The sequence below is a fragment of the Felis catus genome, chromosome B2 (genome assembly GCF_018350175.1).
Source record: "Felis catus isolate Fca126 chromosome B2, F.catus_Fca126_mat1.0, whole genome shotgun sequence".
NCBI classification, from domain to species: Eukaryota; Metazoa; Chordata; class Mammalia; order Carnivora; family Felidae; genus Felis; species Felis catus.
Window position 1 is genome coordinate 148,725,442 of NC_058372.1, and position 24,211 is coordinate 148,749,652.

The 24,211-nt window shown below is 51.7% G+C and overlaps 1 long non-coding RNA gene across 2 annotated transcripts; it reads right to left on the reverse strand.

Moving 5' to 3' along the window:
* Nucleotides 1-1,457: 1,457 nt before the first annotated feature.
* Nucleotides 1,458-22,922, reverse strand: LOC111560398. Of its 2 annotated transcripts, XR_002742136.2 has the most exons (6): nucleotides 22,658-22,922; nucleotides 12,072-12,167; nucleotides 9,558-9,667; nucleotides 8,468-8,586; nucleotides 2,216-2,487; nucleotides 1,458-1,946 (listed from the first exon to the last, which is right to left on the reverse strand). It is a non-coding gene; the product is annotated as an uncharacterized LOC111560398 (long non-coding RNA). The 2 variants fall into 2 exon arrangements; XR_002742137.2 differs by lacking the exon at nucleotides 8,468-8,586.
* Between the last annotated feature and the right edge of the window lie 1,289 nt (nucleotides 22,923-24,211).

The following is a 24,211-nucleotide window of genomic DNA, read 5'->3' on the forward strand; positions in this document are numbered from 1 at the left end:
TTCCACCACATTAAAAATTTCATATCCATCTCACGTAAAATCTCACTACCAAGTGAGCACTGAGGGACCAGCACCCAGGTCAGCAAGCAGCCCATTTCCAGCCCCGGAAGTTTCCTCCCCCTTCACAAGCCCCTCTCTCCCTTTCAATGTGAACCATTTTCCAGAAAAGTAGGATGCATTCTTGCTTTTCTATGTTCCTCAGGACTTTTCTATTTTTAAAAATCTGTTTTTTTAATTTTTTACAAACATTACAGCTTTTCTTTCTTTTTCTTGTTTATAATACTAGTGAAACTTCCAGAACAATCTTGAATAGAAATGAGATGCACAGGCATCCTTCTGTTGTTCCCAACTTCAAAAGGAATGGTGTCAACATTTCACCATCAAGTACATTTTTTTAGAAAAATACTTTTAAATACACTAACAGATTAAGTGATTTTCTTCTTATTCATAATTTGCTATTATTTTTATTAGAGCAGAAGTTACTGAATTGAACTCTATGTTACTGGGCTCTGTTAGTATTTTGTTTAGGACTTCTGCAATTACATTCTTGAATGCGATCAGCTTCTATGTTTTCTTCTAGTTTATGCTGGGTTCACAAAAAAGTGAATGTGCCTTCTCTCCCCATTTTCTAGAGAGTTCATAGATGGATAATGACATTATTTCCTAAGTATTTAGAGAATTCACCAGTGAAACCATTTGGGCCTAGAGTTTTCTTATTTTCCTTGTGAGAAACTTTTGAAATTATGTATTCGATGTATTCAATAACTATAGGACTATTTAAGTTTTCCATTTCTTCTCACTGAAATGACTTACCCACTGTTGCTACTGAGATGTCATCTCTCTTTTTAATTGTTATTCCTTTGTAATGATCAGTCTTTTCTCTCTGGCTTCTTTACAGAACTTCATTTTACATTTGCTGTTCTTTTTACGTATTGCTCTTGTGATTCCTTGGGAATCCCTAGATCGAAGGATTACTTTCTTTCATCGATTCTGGAATGTTTAAATTTTTTCCTTCAGGTATTTCTTCTTCCGCATTCTTTCAGGTATTTCTACTAAGCCAGAATTAAACGTATGGTGGATTTTCTCACTAGAGCCTCTGTTTCCTTTAACCTCTCTGTTATTATATATTCTGTCACTTTGTTTTTCTGTGCTATATTTTGGATAATTCCAAATATTATTATTTGGATAATTTTGATCTATATAGTTCACTCATGCTATCTTCAGGTATGTCTAATCTATTCTTTAGCCCCCTATTGAGTATTTTTTATTTATTATGTTTCCACTCTAAAAGCTCTATTTCATTCTTTTTCAAACATCTTTTTTTTTTAATGTTTATTTTTGAGAGAGAGAGAGAGACAGAGTGTAAGCGGGGTGGGGGGGGGTGGGAGGGCAGAGATAGAGGGAGACACAGAGTCCCAAGCAGGCTCCAGGCTCTGAGCTGTCAACACAGAGCCTGACGTGGGGCCTGAACTTACAGACCACGAGATCATGACCTGAGCCTACTACGTCAGATGCTTCACCGACTGAGCCACCTAGGTGCCCCTCAAACATCTTGATTCGTTTTAGAGTCTCCTAGTGCTTAGTCATAATTTAAAATTTTTTTCTGAAACTTACTTAACCATATAAATCATACTTAGGTATTTTCTCCATCTGCTAATTTCCATGATCTCATCCCTCTGTGAGTTTTATTCTTCTCCTTTTTCTACGTCTTCTCATTCATGGTTCCAGGCTTCTGTATGGAAAATGTTACGTTTATAATGAATATGTTATTTAGTGGATGATGCTATTGTTGCTTATCATAACTTTGAACTAAAGAAAAAGAAATCTGCCATTTAATTGCTTCTTTGGGAGTTTCAACATTTCTTCATCCTTTTCATCAAGGTGATGCTACGGTCTCATTCCTGGTCCACGTAGTTGGTCCAATATCGCCTTGCTGTCCTGGCCTCCTGCAACGAAGAAAAGGGGAAAACTACAAATAAACTCCAAAGGCCAAGTGCCACGGCCAAGTGCACCCACCGCCTCTTAGGACCCTAATTCTTGGCCATTTTTCTTATTCACCAAGGAGTTAGAAAACAATTTACCGCCCCCCCCCCACCCCCTGCTGTTATCCTGGGAATCTCCCTCTCTTCAGGCTGCTGACCCATCTAATTCTCAGCTTCGAAATCTCCATGACCTTTGCCCCTACTCCACAGAGGACACGTGCTTACTCTCTTACCTCTGGGCTTTGCCCAGAGCTGCTCAGACTCAGAGATCGTGCTGGGCATCCCGCTCTGACCGCAACCTCCCATCCTCCAGCGTCCCCTGCTTTCCCTTCCACTCGAATCCTCCTTTGCTCGCCCGGGAACTGCATCATCTAACCCCCGGGCAGAGAAGACACACGAGCGAACCACAACGTGGTGAGTCTGAATTGCTTGTTCCAAAGTCAGAGGTACTGTGGCCATCCTAGAAGAAGCAGGCTCATCTCTTGTGTGTTCTGGAAGGTTAATCCTAAAGGAAGAGACAGAGGGAGAGAGAGAGAGACTTGAGGACTATATTTAAATTTTTTCTACACATAAACTCTTAAAATGGTATTAACACCAATGTACGGTATTTTCTGCAAATGTAAGATTTTTTCCACTTCGTTGAACTTCATAGCATTAAACATTTTTGGATCACAGACCTCTTTTAAAATCTAATTTTTAAAGACAGCATCCTGTGAATCCTTTCTCCAAGAAAAATCACACGTACATAATCATATAAAATATATTTTAAGTGCTTTCCATCCCCCAAGCTTATGAATCTGACGTTAAACACCTCGATCTACTAGACATTTGCCAACAGATTTCCCCATTCAGTAGCTCTCTGAAGACTCACTTGTAAATTTTTTGTTGTGTATCCATTCATACTTACAATATCTATGCCTCTTTTTCTTTTTTTTTAAGTTTTTAACATTTATTTATTTATTTTTAATTTTTTTTAACGTTTATTTATTTTTGAGACAAAGAGAGACAGAGCATGAACGGGGGAGGGGCAGAGAGAGAGGGAGACACAGAATCGGAAGCAGGCTCCAGGCTCTGAGCAATCAGCCCAGAGCCTGACGCGGGGCTCGAACTCATGGACTGCGAGATCGTGACCTGAGCTGAAGTCAGACGCTTAGCCGACTGAGCCACCCAGGCGCCCCAACATTTATTTATTTTTGAGACAGAGAGAGACAGAGCACAAGCAGGGGAGGGACAGAGAGAGAGGGAGACACAAAACCTTAAGCAGTTTCCAGGCTCCGAGCCGTCAGCACAGAGCCGGACGTGGGGCTCGAACTCACCGACTGTGAGATCGTGACCCGAGCCGAAGTCGGACGTTCAACCGAGTGAGCCACCCAGGTACCCCGACCTCTTTTTCTGATATGCGAATCCGTAAGGCAGTTATATCTCAGGCTGCAAATTTTGAGCACTGGGGAACTCACGGAAATGTTTTCAAAATTCTGAAAATAAGGCGTGTAAATTTCGGATTCACATTTTATACTCCACAATTCTGCTTCGGAAGACGTTTTGAGAGCCACAGATCTCGGCTAGATAAAACCATGTCTGCTGCCAACCGACAAAGTAAGCTTCACCAAAACCAGTTATCAGAGAAATGAAAACAAATCACTATTAAGGAGGGTCTGTGTGCGCGTATGCCTACGTGTGCGTGCAGGAAAGATCTCCGCTGCAGTCGCGTGAAAAGCCAAACAAACAAATGACTCAGGAAGCGCACACGTGGGCTGTATGTGTTGGCTTGAAACTAATATCCACAAAACATCTATAATCGAGTAGAATTTGAGGGCTACCCGGGAAACAGAGATCAGAGGACAGCTGGTACCTGATGATCCTGTCTCGTCTTCAGTTCCGGGTCTACACCCGAGTACCCAGAGGAACGCCACCTGTGACATTTTTGGGAGGCCGGAGAGCAGAGTTCGTGGGGTGAAGAGCAAATTCCGGCTCCTTACCAGCTCCCGACCCGCACGGAGCGTGCACCTGATTCCTCAGGCGTCACCGGCCTCTGGGCTAAGCTTCATCTTTGTGGTGTCCGAAATGAAAAGCGGATGCTGACGGGGTACCCGGGCTGTAAGAGACCGATCCAGGCGCCTTAGGCCTCGCCACGCCACCTCGAGACAGGCTACGGCTGAAAACAGCTGTCCCCCCAACGCAGCTGAACACAGTGAGAGGCCCGGCCGCACCTGGGTGTCTCCCTGGAAGGAGGCAGGGGGCCCTCGCTGCTTCCGCTGGTGGACCTGGTCGCTGGGAGGGATGGGAGATGCCTGGCCAGGGGCGCCTGCTCCCGCCCGCACGAGGCACTCTCGACGACCGCCACCTACATCGCCTGCACACACGGGACCCGGACTGTACAAAGACCTCAGCGTTCAAAGAGCTGGTAGCACGTCCCCGGGGGTCCGAAAAGCGCCTGACAGACGTCAGTCAACTGAGTCCGCGCAAGACCCTCGCGTGGGTATCTCCATACGCACCGCGCAAAACGAGGAAACCAAGGCTGGGCCTGACAAAGGCCTCGTGGGTAGAGGGGGTGGCCGGGAGTCGAATCAGGTATGCCCTGCGACGCCTGGGGTGCCATCCGGCCTCGGAGCGAGAAGGGGGGCCGTAGACATAGGTGGAAAACTGAACCAGAGGGAGCACGTTCATTCATTCATTCATTCATCCATTCAAGAAAAATTAACTGAGCTCCTGCTGCTTGCTAGCGACTGAACCAGAAGCAGGAGGCATGCAGGGAAGGCGGTAGGCCGGGTCCCCTCGCTGGGTTTCCAACAGGGGGGACCGTGGGGGAGGGGCAGGCAGACAGGCAAAGAGCGGGTCTGTGGTGGGAGTGGAGGGAAATGCGGGGTACCCACCTTTTCCCGGGGGGGCATCCCGGAAGGCTTCCCGGAGAAAGTGGCCTCAGGCGGAGATCTGAGGTGGGAGCCTGCCCCCTAAACCTGGCATCCTTCGCGTTCGGTCGCTGTTACCCCTTCACCGCTAAACTCTCAAAGACTGCACTCTGGGGTTTTTTGGCCTATTTCTTCTCTCTGGCATTTTTTTTTTTTTTTTTTTTTTCCAGACTACTCACATGCCACACCGGGCCGGTTGGTGCCCTCTCGTCTTCCGATTGGGACCTTCTGTTTTAGCAGCTGGACTGTCGCATTTCAGGAAGCTGAGGGGAGGCTCCGCTGCCTAGGTGGGCACACGCTGCCCCCCGTCCTCCTCCCCCTGGGCCCGGGCCGCGCTGCACACTGCCCGTGTCCACTTGGGAACACGCAGTCCCGCTTTAGGAAGCAAACATGACATCTAGGGTGTGAGTGTCAACTTTCAAAACAGAACTTGGTAAAGCTGGACCAGAAGGATCATTAAAGTGTGGGTTTATTTACTCCGATCTTAAAATCTTTCCTCGCATACCCTTTGGTATTGTAGGAGATAGCTCCTTACGGCCAAGAAATGGCATTACGTCCCCTGGAAGCCCCGGGCTCGTCTTGTCCGGTCACCCCCCTGCTTGCCAGCCTTGCTGGGCGGTGCCCTGGCGATGCAGGGAAGGGACGGGGAAGCCAGAACACGGACAGGCAAGTGCTGTTTACATCGTGTTTTGTCTTTGAGTCAGACTCAAGATTCTATTTTTATCTCTGTAACCACCGTCACCAACCCCTCTGTCCTCTGGTTCCCCACGTGAAGCCCCGGGATGGAAGTGCAGTTTGGGAGGAGGGCAGGGCATGTGCCTCTTCACCCTTAGTTCTAAACGGCAGCCCCCGCTTACAGGCAGCCCTCCGGCATCGATCAGAGCTTTCACTGGAGATTTCTGCTCACCCCCGGCCGCCCCCGCCCTGCTGGCCCCTGGCCCACATCCCCCCAGCCCGAAGACAGAGCCTCGCTGTGCGGCCTCAGACCAGACGACACTGACCAGGTCTCCGGCTCTGCCCTCCGCGTCCACATCTGCAAACCAGCTGCCCCTCTCCAGGAGTCTGCTCGCGGTAGCACCAAGCAGAGAAAAGCAAACAGAAGCAAAGCTGTCAAGATCAGCACTCCTTGAACACACAGTGCTGTTGTTAGAGCGGCCTCAACAGCTTTTCTTGCTGGGAGCCTGTGGCTCACAGGCATCTTGGAAGAAGCAACGGTCGGCCGGGCGCGGTGAGGGAAGCATTCGACGTGCCACGCGGGAGGCGACCGCGGACGGACGAGTGGTGCCGCCGGCCCCCTGGTGTAGCCCCTGACACTGCATTTTCCTTTCGCTCACTCGGAGAATTAAAAATAAAGTGGGTCTCGAGCCGGGAAGTGTGGGGCCAAAGAAGTGTCGATGGCCCAAGGGGGTGGCTCCTGGATGGAGGGCGTCAGTCTCCGCTCAGCCGAGACCCTCGCAGCCGCTGAGCTGCGATATGTGACGAGAACCCCTCATCGCTCGGGGGGGACGAAGGGACGGCGGTCCTCGGGGAAGCTCGCCCCAGGCCTAGAATGCAGTTGTCGCCCCCCCCGCCCCCACCCCGAGTTGCTGCCTCTCTCTCAGTGCTAACGGGACATGAACGTTTGTCACTGTGCTGTCCCCTCCCCTCCACGGCCTGCATCCTGCGCCCTGTGACCTTGGAGACGGAGGTGGGGAGACTGTGTCTCGTGGGGACTTCCCCTCAGGCCTCCACCAGCCCTGGGCGCTGTCCAGGTCAAGTTCCAGACCTCACAGCGACCACCGCCCGGCCCCAGGGGACTCCTTCCTTCCCGGTGCTCCTCCTGGTGAGGCCAGGTGAAGCAGGGCACAGGGTGAGCCCCACCCCGGGGCGAGCCCGCAGCAAGGCCCCGGGGGCCCCGGGCAGGGCTGGGGGCACCAGCGGGCGCAGGAGCAGGACGGTGCCTCTCCCGCTGGGATGAGACAGGTGCCTGAAAGCCCCTCCTGCCATTTGTCCCTGTGCACACGACACAGCAAACACCGACGAAGAAACAAACACAGCCTTTCATCAGCTCCCGGGGAACAGCTGCTTGACGTTTTGCTTTTCTTGGAAAAGGACCCGGGCGACGGGAGGACACGCGGTGATTAGGAGCCGCGGTACCCGCCTCGGAGGCGCTGAGAGCTCCGAGAAAGCCGAAGAACGTAACTCGCCGAGGGACAAGTTCAGCCCCAGCTGAGGCAGGAGCTAGTGAGAGAGTAGAGGAGTCCGGGAATGCCTCCTGGAGGAGGTGATGGATTAGCTGACAGGAGGGAAGAGGTAAAGGGAGACTGGAACCCAGTCTCAGAGAGGGAATTCGCCCGTGGAGGGAAAGGTGGCTCGCAAGTACGGTAGCCAAGGTAGCGGGCAGAGTGCGTTTGGGTGGGCGCGGGTGCCCTCTGAAGGCACGTTGTGGGGCGAACGTGTCGTCGTTGACTCTGGTCTCGGGCCGAGCGGGGTGAAGCATCTTCCCGTCGCCTCCGCGGCTACCACTGCAGCTCCTTCCCGGCTGGAGCCCAAGGCCGGCCCCCCGACGGCCGTCTGGGGTCCCGGTGCACCCCCCTGCGTGGGGCCTCGGGGCTCGGGCGTCCTCCGGGGGTGTTTGGTCAACGCTGGGGGCGGCGGGGGCGCGGGGGGGGATACTCAGCCAACCGGTCACTCTCCGTCGGGCCTCGGAGCTAAAGCCTCGGAGCTCTGAGAAGGGCACCCGGCTCGGCCGAGGCCTCTGCCCGAGTGTCCACGGAGAAACCAACACGCCGCGTGAAACTCGGCTCTGAGCCCGGCGGCCCGGGCAGCAGCTTCGCGACGACCTTGCTTTTCCCGGCTAGGTCGTCCCCAGGCCTACAAAGCCTAAACCGCCACGCGTCTACACGCACGAGATGAGCAAAGGTGCGGCAGGAAACGAGGCCAACGGGATCTTGGAAGACGCCGTCTCCCCTCTCTTTAAACCTCAAGTTTGGCGGTTTTTCTCAGCCACAGAAGCACGTCTGCTAAGCGAGTCAGTGACAGGTTGTAAAGTGGCCCGGTGAACCCAGGGAGCCCAGCTTCACGTCATGTTTCGGACGGGACCCCCGGGTTGGCCCATATCCGTGTTCCCGGAAGCACAGGTCAGCCCAGGAAGATGAGGCGACGGCCGTGTGTCCGTCCGGGCCCCTTGGGTTTCTGTGATTACCTGAGTCGGTTTAACCCAAACAAAGAACGTGTTGAAGACATTCAACCAATTTTTGATGAGAAGGACAGGCGGCCCTGGGGGGGGGGGTCCCCAGAGCTCAGGGAGCGGCCGCAGGCAGGGCCAGAAGCTGCCACGGGGAACCTTCCGGACAGGAGCCCCATCTGCATTTCCGAGGCCAGACCACACCCTTCCTATATATTACCATTTCCCCAACTGTGTGAACTGATTAAAGGGGGTTGGAAAATTACTTACGCCCCTAAATCACAGCAACAAAGGCTGTGTTTCTCTCTTCAATCAAAACAGCCTGGTAGACCGATTCAAATGCTAATGGCTGGAGCTGAATTGGCCCCTAAAAGGGAGACGCTCCTCCCTGCAAACAACCAGAAACTCACTCCTTTGCTGCAAGAAATCTACAGGATTCTTCCAGTCGGGCGGGCGGGGCGTCTGTTAAACCGCTTCATGGGAAACATCCGTGGTGGCCTGGGGTGAGGCATGCTCAGCGTGTGGGGTTCTGCAGAAGAGAAGGGGGCCTTCGCTTTGAAAGAGGCTCTGTGGTCTCTTCTGTCACCCCCATCCCTGTTCCCCTGTCCCAGGAGACACTAGCTTGCCTCTGTTGCCGAGGGGCCTGGGAAAGCCCTCGGGGTTGGAACGCGGGGCAGATGATGGAGAGGTTTTAACAACTCCTCTCCTCTGTCTCTCTTTTGCCATTGTTCCAGTGCGCTTTCCTAACATTTGGTTTTGCGTTTGCCTCGTCCACCAATTATGCAGCCCCGCACGTTTTGGCCTTGCACCTACGCTGTGCCCGGCATGGGGCACACCGCTCACCAGGTGGCCCGCTCCCGGGTTCCCTGGGTGCCTTGTGAGGGTTAGCTCCATTCTGCGGGCGTATGCGTGTCTGGGAGAGCAACACTGGTTTTCAGTTTGTGCCAATAAGATGCTTTCGCAATTTCCAGCCGCGACGGAATAATTATACAATCCTCAAGGGTAAGGATCCCCTCCCCCAGGGCTACTTCCTACGGTCCCCGAGGATCTCATAGAGCAGGGGTTACTCCGGTTACTGTTTAGATCTACACTCTGACGGCTTCTTTCTTGCCGATTGGCCTTTGTGACATCTTTTTTTTTTTTAATGTTTATTTATTATTTTTTGAAAGACAGACAGAGACGACGTGAGCAGGGGAGGGGCGGAGAGAGAGGGAGACACAGAATCCGCAGCAGGCTCCAGGCTCCGAGCCGTCAGCGCAGAGCCCCACGCGGGGCGCGAACCCACGAACCGCGAGACGGTGACCTGAGCCGAAGTTGGACGCTCAACCCAGGCTGAGCCCCCCAGGCGCCCCTGTGACCCTTCTTTTACTGGGGAACCGTGTGCTACCACTAGGTAGAGTGACGATTCTCTCGTGGATCCGTGACAAGGCAGTGAGTATGAGTTTGCAAAGTACTATTTAGAAAATCCACATACACCCACGCGTTCAGGAAGGAACTCACCTCCTGGAGAAGTCCATGTTGGCCAGAGAAGCAGAATACGTGGGACGTAAGCGGCGAAGGTATGCTTTGCTTCGGGATTCCTTCTCCTCTGACTTACACACCGTCTTGTTCTGAAACAAACGTTTTATGCTGGTTTCTGTTCATGTCCTGCCTCCACCGCTGGAATTGAGAACCGCCCAGGACGGGTTCCTCTCTCTCCCTCTTTACATCTCCAACGCACAGATCGATCTATCCCACACGGGCAGCACACTGGGCTGCCTCTCAAGACGAGCGAATCCAGCACAAATCCTTCCCGGTTTACACTTCTGCTTTCGGACGCGTGTCAAAATATTCTGGGCATGCTGCAAATACCTCGACTCCTTGGCCTTGGTCCTCCAGGATAAGTTAGTTCGTGAGAGCAGGCTAATTCTACCGAAAAGCAGGAGTCCAACAGACAGCGAGGTACCCAGGCTCAGGCTGGTAAAAAGCAAATGGACTGAAGCGTCTGGGGGGCTCAGTCGATTAAGTGTCTGGCTCTTGGTTTCAGCTCAGGTCATGATCTCACGGTTCGTGAGTTCCAGTCCCGCCTCGGGCTCCGCGCTGACAGTGTGGAGCCCGCTTGGGATTCCTTCTGTCTCCCTGTCTCTCCGCCCCGCCCCTGCTCACTCTCTGTCTCTCTCAGAATAAATAAACTTAAAAAAAAAAAAAGTGGATGATATTAACTGAAGCACAATTAAGGGTGTTATCAAGTATTGTATTTGAGATAATATTTAAAAAATCCAAACGTAGTCACATAAACTGTACCCCTCTAAGAAAACGAGGAGAAAAAAAGCCCATAGAAATAGCTAGAAAGTTACATCCAACTGAATCCCAAATGAAAGAGTATTAGGTCTGTGAAAATTTCAAAGAGATGGAAAAACAAGAAATAAGAACAAGTAGGAATATAAGGGGGGGCCCGGAAGGACGCCCAGCAGAGCATTTTCAAGCCCCAGTGGTCCTTGGTGCAGAAATTATTACACGTAAAGCAAAGCACACCCTCAGTCAGTGCTCCAACGGAGACGCCTACGATCATGACCCATCCTTGAACTTCACGTCCAGACAGAATCGGGTACCAGTAGGGACAGCAGGTTACCCCGTTCAGGATGTCCCAGACTTGTCTAATCACAGGAATCACAGGTAATCACAGGAATTACCCGAGAAGCTTGATAACAGCACAGATTCCTGGGTCCCAACACAGACCAACTAAATCCGAGTCTTCGGGGAAAGTCCTAGAACTGCACGTTTTTACCAAGAGCCCCCGTGACCGCGATGACTCAGCACATTTGGGGAACCCTGGTACAGCCGAGTCCGGCTCAGGAAAACAAACCAGTCTTCTTAGACAGCCCCAAACATATGCCAACAACTTGCCACTGTATTCTTTGCTTCAAGGGGCGCCTGGGTGGCTCAGTCGGTTAAGCGTCCGACTTCAGCTCAGGTCATGATCTCACGGTCCATGAGTTCGAGCCCCGTGTCGGGCTCTGTGCTGACAGCTCAGAGCCTGGAGCCTGCTTCCGGTTTTGGGTCTCCCTCTCTCTCTGCCCCTCCCCCGCTCAAAAATAAATACTATGATTTTTTAAAAAACAATCCAATTTAAAGCTAGACTACATTACCAATAGGACACGTTTTGTTTTCTAAATTAAAGGCCCAAGTAAGCGCATGTGTATGTTTCCAGTGTGGTTGTGCTGTCAGGGTCGTGGTGATAAACACATCCCTGGATTTCTAGATCATATATATTCACAGAATGTTAGAGGCAGGATAGGCCGCCAAGAACATCATCCCGTCAGGGTCCCTCATCCGACAGACAACAGGTGCACCTCCGTAAGCCGTGTAAGTTTGTGCGCCCGCGCGCGTATGAGCGTATATTACAGGTGTGTGTCTTTACCCCTTCCTGAGTTTGGGAGCATTCTGCAGCCGGGCCCCTTAACCCATAGCCTGTACGTATTAAACAGAGTCCAATTCTAGCTCATAATCCATGATGGGCAGTCCTTGGGGGAAAGTTTGTTCATTTCATTTCATGAATTTCAAGAAGTCACAATGCACCTTAAGAAGGCCGACTGTTTCTCAGGTTATACTGATGTAATCTTGACATGCTTTAGGAAACTAAGCCCAGCTATCTGGCTTTGTGATTGGTAAAGAGAAGTCTGGCCTCAGTCGGTGGAGACACGGGTGGGACGGTCACCTTTACCCAACACTCAGCTGGGCTGTGTCACTATTCTCAGGATAAAGAAAGCATCTGTCTGGAAAAAAAGAAAAAAAAACGAAAAAACAAGAAAACAAACATTTGCCTGGAAAAAAAGAAAAAAAACGAAAAAACAAGAAGAAAAAGCATTTGTCTGAATCCTTTCATTTTTTCTTGTCTAGTATGGATTCTTCTAGATTCCACATTGAACCCCCAGCGCCTTGGGCCTTCTCTCGGGTACAGGCAGCCCGACTGGACGGGGGGCCGGGGCGGAAAGAGGTGAGACAGGCGAGCAAAGGTGTCCGGGAGCAGCTCACCTGGTCCTGGCCTCGGGCCGGCCTTTCTGCCACGTTCTGCGTTATCCTGGATTTATCCCACTTTATCCTGGATTCCACCAGCCGAGGAAGAAGGTCCTGAGAGGGAACAGGAGACAGGCTTTTACACACACCCTTCGGTGCCGCAGATCGGTGATGCCCCCAGCCACGCGGAGGCCTTCCGATTTCTGCCACAACTTAAAAACTGGGAAACTCGCCTCACATCTGTGCCCCGACGGGGGCCAGGTCCCCCCTGGAATGTAAGGCCAAGGTTGCAAATGGGGCGTGGGGTTGTTGCCACACCCACGTTTCGGTGACCCCTGTCGCCCCTACATGCTGCCCCCCGCCACTCAGGCCCTCTGGTTGGACAGCACCGGCACTGGCCTCACTGTGCCTTACGCACGATGCCAGCCACCCGGTTACACGTCAGTATCGTGTGTCCTATCAGACGCACAAGAGCACGTACTGGTTCCTCCTCGCTGGCTCGCAGGCTTTGGGGATGCCGGTCCCTAGTCTTCCTTCGGGTTTGTCTATTTCTTTCTCTCGAATCATCTCCAGGGGAAAACCAGGCAAAATCTGTGTGGCAGGCCCCCCCTTCTCCCCCTGCCCTCCGCTCAGCCTTGCAGTTGACTGTGCAGGGGGGCGGGGGCATGTGCATCCGGAACTCGGTCTTTCCGGGTTGAAATGCAGCTCCGGGCCTTCTGTCCTGTCACTCTGGGGGATGACCGACTCACACCCCGTGCGTCTCGCCGGCCCGGCAAAGGCCACGGCACCCCGCCAAGCTGCGCGGTGGGTGACATGTTGGCACCTAGGGACGTTTAATACACGCTGGCTTATAAGGGTAATTGGCCGTTTCTGCCTTTCAGCTCCCAGGGACCCTTCGCCACGAGGCTGGCGGTCTGATCTGGCCCCTTCTTGCCTCCAGGACCTTCTTCCAGCTTCCCGTGACCACACGTCACCCCGGCCTGCGCGCACCGGGCTTGCCCTGTGCGGGGTCCCCGGCCTGGCGCTCTTTCATCTGATGCCGCCGCGCTGACTTCTCCGGGCCACTTGTTCTCGCCCTTGGTGTCATCTCTGCGGACGTAAGCCACCCAGTGAGAGCAGGTAAGAAAAACGGGGTGGAACGCTCACCACGGAATATGGTGCAACCGCTGGAAGCATGAGATTGGATGCAGACATCATTTAAACAACAAGGCTCAAAATGGAGTCACTTACGCCAAGCCCCGCGTCACCAAACTGAGACTTCGGCGGGGTTTCCGCTTTCCGGGAAGGGGAGACTTCAGCCCGCCCGTGAGGAATCGCCTGACCAGCTCTAACTACCATTAGGTACTTGCGAGACATCCGCCGTCCCCGAGGGAAAGTGTGCTTTTTTGACTCCTATCAGTTTCTTGTCCCCACTCTCTTCTGCCCCTAAGCCCTCCGTTTTGTCCAGCTCCTCAGAGCTCCTCTCTGTCTGCTCGATGGGACGCTGCCCGATTCGTGAATCGCCAAATAAAGCCAATGGGACCTTGAAAAGGTACCCCGTTGAATTGTGTTAACAACATAGAATGTGGGTGCAGAAGCGTGCACTCGGCCACACCCCCAAACACCGCCGACAGGCAGCTGGGGGCGGGGCGGGACTGGGGTGGGGGGAGGGGGCCACACACACCAAGCGAGACAGGGACAAGGCAGCCCCAATGCCGGCCATCGCTCCACCCAGCCCACACCCTCCCAACAGTATACGTCACTCCCATACTTAGAGCACAACAGGATCTTTATGCGAACATAAAGAACTTCCTGTACTCTTATTCCTCAGTATACTGGAGCTTACTTATTTATACATTAATGTTTTATAGCAAAGGCCGGTTCGGAGCAAAAAGGAGGTCAACGTCATGACACGTGTGGCGTGAAAGTCAAGGCGCATTGGCCTATTACGTAACAAAGCAATTCGACACGTCCGATTCTCTTGTTTCCTAAGTCCTTACCGTAAAAAAGCAAGAGTTTTGGACAAATTCCGGAACTGGAAGGTCTCAGAAATAGCATTTCAGAGGAGAAATCCACTTTTAGTGACAAGTGAGACGAAATGTGGCAAGAGAACATCAAACGCAGCGAGGGTGAAGTCTTCGGTAAGGTAAGCCCCACTCCGAGACTGAAATGAAGAATGATTTTCGGGGCTTAAAAAAAGACAGAAAAGTCCAGGGGGCCGATGAGATTTTAAAGCCTTTGATGGAGAATAATTGGCCTCGTTCATTCACCCGATGGTGACACAGGGACAGCTGAAGGTTTCAAATACAGAAATGGTGGGGACGCCTAAGTTCACAATATCACCGCACCTGTCGCTCGCCTAGGGCACGCCTGCTGCGGGATTATTTACAATGGGACTCGAGGAGCCTACGGGAAACAAACCGAGCAAAGCACAGGAGCAAAGCAAATGAAACAAGAATAAACATAAACAAGGTCACTCTGGCAAAGCCCCGCCCCCTCAGCACCGGCCACCTGCAGCAGCGTTGCTGAGTGCTCGGTACCCGTCGCAGGCTTTCGATGCCCATTTCCCAGTGATCAGCACGAAGCCACCGCCAGGCCCAGCAAGTGGCAGGGGCTCTCCCGAGGTGGCCAACCCTGCTGGCTAAGGACCCAATACCTGTCACCCATGTCTTCCTTAACTAACAGGGCCCCAGCTGCGCTGTGGGGGGGCGAGGCGCCCAGCTGAAGAAACTGTGTTTTCCGGCTCCCTTGTGAGTTCCAATGGCAATGTGACGGAGCTCGGGACAACGATATGTAAGGGAACTTTTGGGTGAAGCTTCCAAAAAGCCCCACTGATGTCAGCGGGAAGCAGGCTCGCCCCCCACGGCACCAGGGACTCATCCCACTTCAAGAGCAACATTTCCTTGACATCATATGTTTCACTAAAAATTCTTGCAAATGGTTCTTTTACTCTACGTTTCACATGTTTGCTTCAACCTCGGAATAATGTGTTTTTGTCCATATTTCCAGGGCAGCTGATGCCTTGGAAATGCACATTGTCTTTTATGGGAGTTCCCTTGTCCCTCAGCAAGGCAAAGAGCGGCGAGCGAGAAAGCAAAGGCCTGTCTAGGCGTCCTAACGTGCAGTTCTGGGTTTGAGCTCAGCCACCCCCCCACCCCCCGGTGTGGTTGCCATCCTCTTGTTTGCTAAAGTGACTCGATCCTAGTGACAATTTTTTTTTTTTTTTAGAGGATCCCATTGAGTGATAAGCCACTGTCACTGATGGTCACATAATCTCTCCATTTGTGGGAGTGTTTGATCTTTGGATGGCTTGATCGGTAGAGATGTCGCCGTTGGCGACGCTCAGTGATTAAATGTACGTTGGGAAAGTTTCCCTGGAAGATGTTTGTTTACTTAGTTGGAGTTGCAATGCCTTACCGGACGCACCCCTTCTCTGCTTGCGCGCCTCCTTTTCATTCACCAATTCCTCTTCCTTGTCTTCCTCGTCTTCCCCTTCCCCTCTTCACGCCCCCTCCTCTCCTCTTCTCCTCCTCCTTCATCAGTACCCAGCCTGTGGATCCCCGCGTGAACCAAGGAGGGTGCTGGGGAGGAGTCTTTTCTTCCTCAGCCTTCCGCGGTTCTCTGCTGGATGTTCGCCACTTCGGACGGAAGCCTCAAGTGGCTGGCGAGCTGCCATGCGATGGCCTCGGCTCAGTTTGGGAATTACGGTGAAGATTTTACATGTTCTCATGTTCTACATGCTTAAGTAGGGTTTTTGAAAGTTTGACGTAATGCTTCTTAAATCATAAAGCTGAGCGTGGGCTCCAAGCAATTCATGGCAGCTACACTGTCCCCGACTATGTCCCATTCTCATGTAAAAGGTCACACCTGCAGCAAAGGTCTTCACATATTTTATTTCCTCCTTTTATTCTAGAAGCGTTTGTATCTCAGAGTTGGTTAACGTTCTCAAACACTTCTGGTCGCGACCTTCGGTCACTTACGACCTTCCCGTTTGTTGCAGGGTTTCATTCTCTCACCCCGTTGTGGAATTTTGGCTGTGCTGACGTCGTCCGCCAAATCGGTCATGTCCGCTCCCAGGCGCTTGTCCGGTACTTGAAAACGCTTTTCAGGTGTTTTACACAACCACCCACCGGAATCTGAGAGACATCTGACTTGCCTCGTCTGCTCCTGGGTCTAGGTGATAGCCTTCCGATCTTTGGGGGCACGAAGTTTATTTACCTCCAGTCTCCGTCTCAAGCTGCATATCTGTGATTCACAACAAGCTCGTCAACGGTTCACGATGAGCACACTTTTCCCACAGCTTCTGCCTCCTTAAACAATGTCACCAAATCTTCCGGGGGAATCGACGGAAACGCCAAATTCTGTGGAGCTGCTTTCTGTACTTGGAGACACATACCGACTATTGGCCAGTTGGAATTAGTAGTGTGATTGTGTTTTCAACCTGTCTTTACTGCTAACACTATATACTGAAGAAAAAAAATAGACCTCATCCTACTTTTAATACCTTGGATGATATAATACCCCCAGGTCAAGTTGCGGGGAGGGGAGGGGTTGTCTTTTTAACTCTGAAATGTTTTGACTGTTTATTTGGAAAAATGTTTTAAACTTACACGTAAGTTACAGGAATAGTATAATGAGCTCCTATATGCCCTTCAGTCAGATGTATCCGTTGTAAACATTTTTTTCGCATTGTGCGTCACATGAAATACATGTTTCGGGTCTCTCTCTCCTTTTATATGTGGGTTTTCATATACATGCCTATATATGATACCTACCTTTCATATACATACATTGTAGATATAATTATATTATTATTATTATTACTTCATCATCTGAGAGAAAGTTACAGACATAATGACCCTTTACCCCTAAATAGTTCATCATATGCTTCCCAATAAAAAGGTCATGCTTTCATATAACCTTAGCAAACTGACCAAATTTAGGAATTGAGTATTGCTGTAATGCTATTGTCTCATGTACAACTCGATTCAAATTTCACCAGTGGCTCCGATACACCGGTGAAGATAATGTGTTAAGGTTATATTGAGATCCAGCCGACTAAGAGAAGGGGACGTTAACTCTGAGAATGCGTCTATATCAGAAAGGTGCAACATGCCTGTTCCTAGGATGACAATCAGACTCAATCAAAAGGAATTACTTAAGTATTCAAACAGTGACTGGGGCGCTCACTTCAGCCACACACAGGGAAAACGAAACCACACAGAGATCCACCTGCCTGCGCGAGGATGGCCCGTGAGTTCTCGAGGCGCTCGATATTGTTTGCAGAAAGGGAAAAAGGGGGCGAGTGTTATGAACCAAATCGTGATCCCCCAAATTCACATATCGAAGTCCCAGCCCTCAATGTGACATATTTGGAGACAGCGTCTTTTGGAAAGTAATTAAGGTTACATGAGGTCATAAGGGTGGGGCCCTAACCCAATAGGACTGGTGTCCTTATGAGGATGTGCGCTCGCACAGAGGAAAGGCCAAGTGAGGAGGCAGGGAGAAGGCGGCCGTCTGCAGGGCGGGAGGAGAGCCTCGCTGGGAAGCCACCCTCCTGGCACCTTGATGTTGCACTCGCAGCCTCTTGTACCCTGAGAAAGAAATTCCTGCTGCTTAATCCCTCCCGTCTGCAGTATTTTGTTATGGGGGCCCTAGCAGACTGATGCATTGGGGGAAAATAGGGGGGAATAATAGAGTACCATTCTATGAGTTTCTTAAATCAGACTTCATGGTTGAAACAAATCTTTTAACACTACCTGACGCAGCGCTCAGTGTACGTAGAGGAAATCCAATCTTTTTAAAAAGTGGAAAGAATAAAAGGACCTAAATGGAAGGAAACATTTGATGCTTCGCTCGAAATGTTAAGTCTTTGATATGAGGAGTGTGGGATAAGTCACTTATAGACTGTAATATCTAGAACAACCACACACAACACAGTACAGAGCAGGGCACCTGCAGGACTCAGTTGGTTAAGTTTCCGATTTGACTGCAGCTCAGGTCATGATCTCACAGTTCTTGAGTTCGAGCCCCACGTCAGGCTCTGCACTGACAGTTTGGAGCCTGCTTGGGATTCTCTCTCTCCCTCTCACTCAGTCTCTCTCTCTCTCTCTCTCAAAATAAACTTAAAAAAAGAAAGAAAGAAAAGTCAAAAGACCCCAAATAGCCATCACAGTAGCACAAGAGAAGAACAAAGTCAGAGGGTGAAAACTATGCAACTTGAAGATTTAGTAAGGCTACAAAAATCATGATGGTGTGTTCTTGGTGAACAAATAGACAAACACACCAATGGGACAGAATAAACACAGACTTACACAAACACATCAACTGATCTTTGACGAAGGAGTGAAGGCTATTCAACAGAGAGAGGATAGTCTTCTCAAGAAATGGAACAACCAAGGGGCACCTGGGGGGGGCTCAGTTGGTTAAGCATCTGAATGCGACTCAGGTCACGATCTCGCAGTTCATGGGTTCCAACCCCGCATCGGGCTCTGTGCTGACAGAGCCTAGAGCTTGCTTCAGATTCTGTTTCCCTCTCTCTCTGCCCCTCCCCCACTTGTGCTTGAGCGCTCTCTCTCTCTCTCTCTCAAGAATAAATAAACTTAAAAAAAAGGAAAAAGAAATAGAACAATCGAACATCCACGTGAAAGCAAAAAGAATCTCGATACAGAGCTCAGACCCAAGCTCGGAATGGATCATGGACCCACAAGGAGAGTGAAAGCCTCGAAACCCCTAGGAGATCCCACAGGAGAAACCTAGGTGACCGGGGTTGGTGATAAGTTTTTCAGATTCTACGCTAAAGGCGGCACAATCCATGAAAAACGTTGCTAAGCTGGATTTCGGTGAAATTCAAACCTCTGCTCTACGAAAGACAGTAGCCGACTGAAGAGACAAACAGAAACAGGGAGGAAATGTGTGCAAAAATGTACCTGAGGACTTGCCTTGAAAAGACACACAGTGGGGCGCCTGGGTGGCGCAGTCGGTTAAGCGTCCGACTTCAGCCAGGTCACGATCTCGTGGTCCGTGAGTTCGAGCCCCGCGTCGGGCTCTGGGCTGATGGCTCGGAGCCTGGAGCCTGTTTCCGGTTCTGTGTCTCCCTCTCTCTCTGCCCCTCCCCCGTTCATGCTCTGTCTCTCTCTGTCCCAAAAAAAAAAAAAAAGAAAAGACACACAGAACTCTTAAAACTTAACAAGAAAACAATACAATTAAAAAATGGGCCAGGGGCGCCTGGGAGGCTCAGTCAGTCGAGCGTCTGATCTCAGCTCGGGTCACGATCTCACGGTTTGTGAGTCCGAGCCCCACCTCGGGCTCTGTGCTGACAGATCGGAGCCTGCTTGGGATTCTCTCTCTCTCCCTCTCCCTCTGTCCCTCCCCCCACTACTCTCTCAAAAATAAATAAATAAACTTAAAAAAATAAAAAGATAAAAAAATGCGCCAAAGATCTTCGCAGGCACCTGACCCAAGAAAACAAACCCACGGCAGATAATCACATGAACACATGATCAGGTCATGTCTTCAGGGAAATGCAAACTGATTAGCACCACCCACCTGTTAGAAAGGCCAAAATGGCCAAAATCTGCAACACGGACACCCAATGCCGGCAGGGCCGTGGTGCGGCGGGAACTGTCACTGCTGGTGGCGTGCACAATCGTGCGGCCACGCGGAAGACAGACGGGCGGGTTCTTACACAACTACGCATGCTCTTACCATAAGATTTGGCTTTTGGGCCCCTTGGTATTCACCCAAAGGGGCTGTAGCTTCTGTCCCCGTGAAAAGCGGCACACAGATGTTTATAGCAGCTTTATTTCTAATTGCCCAAACTAGGAAGTAAGCAAAATGTTCTTCAGTAAGTAAAGGAATACATAAACCGTGGCGCCGCCCCACAATAGCATATTGTTCAGCGCTCAAAAGAAATGATCAAGCCACGGAAAGGCACGAAGGAGCCTTAAATGGTATCACTGAGGGAAAGAAACCAATCTGAAAAGGCTGTGCCCTGCATGACGCCGGCGACACGCCATTCTGGAAAAGGCTAAACTGCGGAGACGGTGACATGATCCCTGTGTGCCAGGCACTGAGGGCGGGAGGGGTGAACAGTCAGAGCACAGAGGATTTTTAGGGCAGGGAAAGTGCGTGATATTCAAACGGTGGACACGTGACGTGGCACGTGTGTCGAAGCCCGGAGGATGTGTAACACCAAGAGTGAACCCTAAAGTCCGCTGTGGACTACAGCTAATAGTGACAAACTGGGGAAGCCTGGGTGGCTCAGTCCATGGAGCGTCCGACTTCGGCTCAGGTCATGATCTTGCGGCTCGCGGGTTCGAGCCCCGCGTCGGGCTCTGTGCTGACAGCTGGGAGCCCGGAGCCTGTTGCGGATTCTGTGTCTCCCTCTCTCTCTGCCCCTAACCCACTCGCATTCTGACCTCTGTCTCTCTCAAAAATAAAGTAAACATTAAAAAAAAATTAAAACAAATAAGTCACAAATTGATCATTCTGTCTTTACCTTGAAGGATGTGGATTAGGCTTTTCTTTTTAACCCTCTGCAATCTACCAGTCATTCGTCACACAGAAAACACCGGCAAATTTAGGTCACCATCTCTGCATAGAATAAAGGCGTGTGATTCACCTGTCACTGAAATCTTCCAAGTACCCCTTGTAGACGTGACCAGTAGCCTCTGCGCGGCACGAGATGCCGTGACCACAGCCCGTGTCATGGCACATGCATTCTGACAATCCTGACATATTTTGGTTTACTTTTTAAAATTTACTTAAAAAACATTTTTTTTAATGTTTTTATTTATTTTTGAGAGAGACAGAGACGCAGCGGGAGCTGGGGAGGGGCAGAGAGAGAGGGAGACGCAGAAAGTGAAGCAGGCTCCAGGCTCTGGGCTGTCAGCACAGAGCCCGACGCGGGGCTCGAACTCGTGAATCATGACTGCAGCTGAAGTCAGACGCTCAACCGACCGGGCCACCCAGGTGCACCCACCCCATCCTTCCCTTTAAATGTCTTGCTAAGTCACCAAGGTTTTGTGGGGTCACTCGCCAGTCTCCCCAAGCACGGTGTGCACCCCGGGGGGATTTTGCCCCCGTGGGAGATCAGGATATGAATCTACATTTTCGACAGGGCTTTAGTCATTTTTTTCCTGACTTAGCCTCTGATTCGATTGTCGTGCCCAGTCCCCGGCTTCATAAAACTGACCAAGGTTTCAGCCGAGGCCCCAAAGGCTTTCTTTTTGCCATTTCCTCTGGTTTCCCGCTGCCTTGGGGGGGGGGTGGCACCGAGGGGTGTGGAAGAAGCATAATGTGTACGCTCGCTTACCCAACCGTGAAAGCCACAGCGTGTCCCAAAGAGCTGCAGTGAGTGACGGCAGCACGGCTGTCCCACCGGGCGGCCTCAGCATGATGTCACATACAGTGCGAGTCTTTCCATTGCCGAACCCCCCAAGTACCCCTTTTGTTCTGGAAAGCGTGTGCGCTCCAGGCCCCATGAATCTCAGCGGCGCCCTGTGACTGATGACACAGGACAGGCCCCCAGCCTCTGCCCGTAGGTTAAATATCAGCGACACTTCACACCTTTTTTTTTATTTTTAGAAAAAAAAAAAAAAACCGTGAATAGAAGATTTCCCCCCAAATGGGTAACGGAGAGCACCCTACTTTGGAGAACACTGACTCCCACACTTGAATCTCAAGCTTTTGTCGCCTTTCAAGGGGAGGGCGTTCTTGCCACAACAGCAATCCCTGTGGCGGGGTGGCCGGCCCTCTGTGCACCAGGCCACGGGGTACAGATCCCCAAGCTCCCGCGTGCAAAGTGCCATGGGACAGACATGTGCCCCTCCGCCCAGAGTTTCTGTTCCCACCACGTTTTGAGGGGATACGTGGGAGTCTAAGCTTCCGCCCTGGAGGGGTCTGCAAGCAGGGTGGGGGGGGGGAGAGGGCCCGGATGAGTGCCAGTGCTGGGAGAGCAGAGGGGAGTGGCTGCGGGGCAGCAGGGGGGCCGGAGGCGGTCAGGTACCTGGGAAGCCCTGTGGGGAGGGGGGACTTAGACCCTCAAGTGGTCCCATCAGGAAGATTCCTCTGTCGTGCTGTGGGAGGGGTGTGGGAGGAAAGCGGGCGAGGGGGGGGGGTGGTTCTCGAAGCCCCCCCCGCAATGAGACTCGCTGGGCTGAGCAACCCCTATAAAGAGGAGTGTAGACGCGCCCCACCCCCACCCTGAGCCCTTTACCGGAAAAAGCCTGCAGACCCCTGGAAAATACGAATAACAAGTCCCAAACCTTGTACTAACCGGGGATTCTGACGAACCCCTGAGTCACTAAGGCTTTTTCTTTCCCCCATAAAGTTTTTCTTTTTCCTTAGAATGGATACAGCTGATGTAAATATGACCAAGTGCCTGCGCCTTTCAAGTTGGTCTCCTTAATCTGGCCGGGCAGATAAATGGCGTGGAGGCCGGGAGCGGGGCGGGGTGGGCGGCAATCCCGAGGGCTTCCTGTAGCTGCAGCATTAACATACCTGCTCCCGGATCAAAGCCGGCCTCACCTTCCCTGCCAGAGCTCAACGGGGGAGAAAGAAGTCTAATATAATTACAAATAAGCCGCAATTTGGTATGATCCGAAACTGTGACAGTTTGTTACCAAGGATTAAGGTTGAGGGAGAGCAGTTGACTCAGGACCAGTTGAGAATACTCCCGAAACTTGAAGCTTTTCTGTAGAGCATTCGCTCCGTGACGGGGTTCCTTGGCCATGGGGCCCACCGTCCCCCAGGGGAGACAGATGGTAACCAGGTAACCACAGAACCCCGCCTACAGCTGAGTGAGTGTCCCTGAGGAAGGAGACCCCCAGGCCTGAGAACCCAGTGTGTTGGAGGAAGAGAATCCCCGCCCCCCCAGGAGTGAGGCTGGGCCAGCAGGGGGCCGGAGGGAAGTTTGGGCACCAGACTCCCTGTGAAGAAGCACTCTGTCCACCCCCCACCAGCCACCACCACCACAAGCACCCAGAGGCCAGGGAGATGAGAGTTGAGGACAGAGCAGGACGGATGACAGTTTCCATCTTTATCATAAGAGCGGGGGGGGGGGGGGGGGGGAGACACAGATGTTTAGAAGGGGAGGCTGATATCCCTAGACGTGTTTTAAAATCACTATCCAGTTGAAAATTGGTGTGAGAGGGGCAAGCGTGGACACAGGGAGGCCACTGGTCCAGGTCATGGTAGCCCGGCCAAGTATGGGGGCCTGAGAGATGTGCGAGTTCGGGATATGAGAAGGAGCTTGGGGTACGTCAGGTGTTGCGGGAGTAGAGGGTGATGGAAGGGGTCACTCCCAGGTTCCGGGGTGCAGGCACCACAGCCCCCTTACGCTGAATGCTCACGGCGATGTGGCATTCCCCTCGTTGGGCACAGGATGAGAGTGGCAGGGACAGAAGGAGCGTTCCCAGAGCCCCACCGCTGGGCAGACGCGGTTCCCACTGGCCCACCTTCTTCTGCTGGCCACGCTTGCTTCCTCCCTCCATGCTGCCTCCCCACCACGGGCACCCCAGAACCTCCCCGAAACCCCACTGAACCCATCGACCAGGTGATCCCATGACCCTCTTCGAAATACACCGAGGGGTCCCAGGTCAGGCTGAGCCCACGGCAGGCCCCCCGTGGGCGGCCGCGTGGCTCTATCCACCATCAGGTTGATGGTCATCAGCCGTCTGCGTGTGTTCCCCACTGAGGCCAAGCGCAGTTACAGTCGGGTTTTCTAATTCAGCGAAGCTTTGACATAACCTCATAAAATGGGACTATTAAAGGGGGTTCTTTCCGAAAAAACAACACCATCAAGCTGACCACTTTGGGGAAACATGATGGAGGTGAGTCACCTAAGAAACAGCCAGCGAATCAGCGCAGGGGAGAGAACCGTCGAGTCGGAAAGGCGTCTGCACTTGGGCTGGCCGTCCCCGGCGCTGACACCATCACCAACGGGAAGTCTAGGACGCAGACAACACATCCAGTTATGGAGGACGCACGAAAACCACCCCGAACCAGTCAGCAGACCCAGCCTCAAAGGGAAAGCCTGGGCGCCACCAAAAGCCAGGGGATGAATATGTGTGCATTTCCTTTAAACGTATTCACGGTAAGTGATTCGAGGACAGAGCAGCTTTTAATAGTAACTGCCTGCCACCCGATGCAGATGGCTCGACGAATTGTTAGCCTCT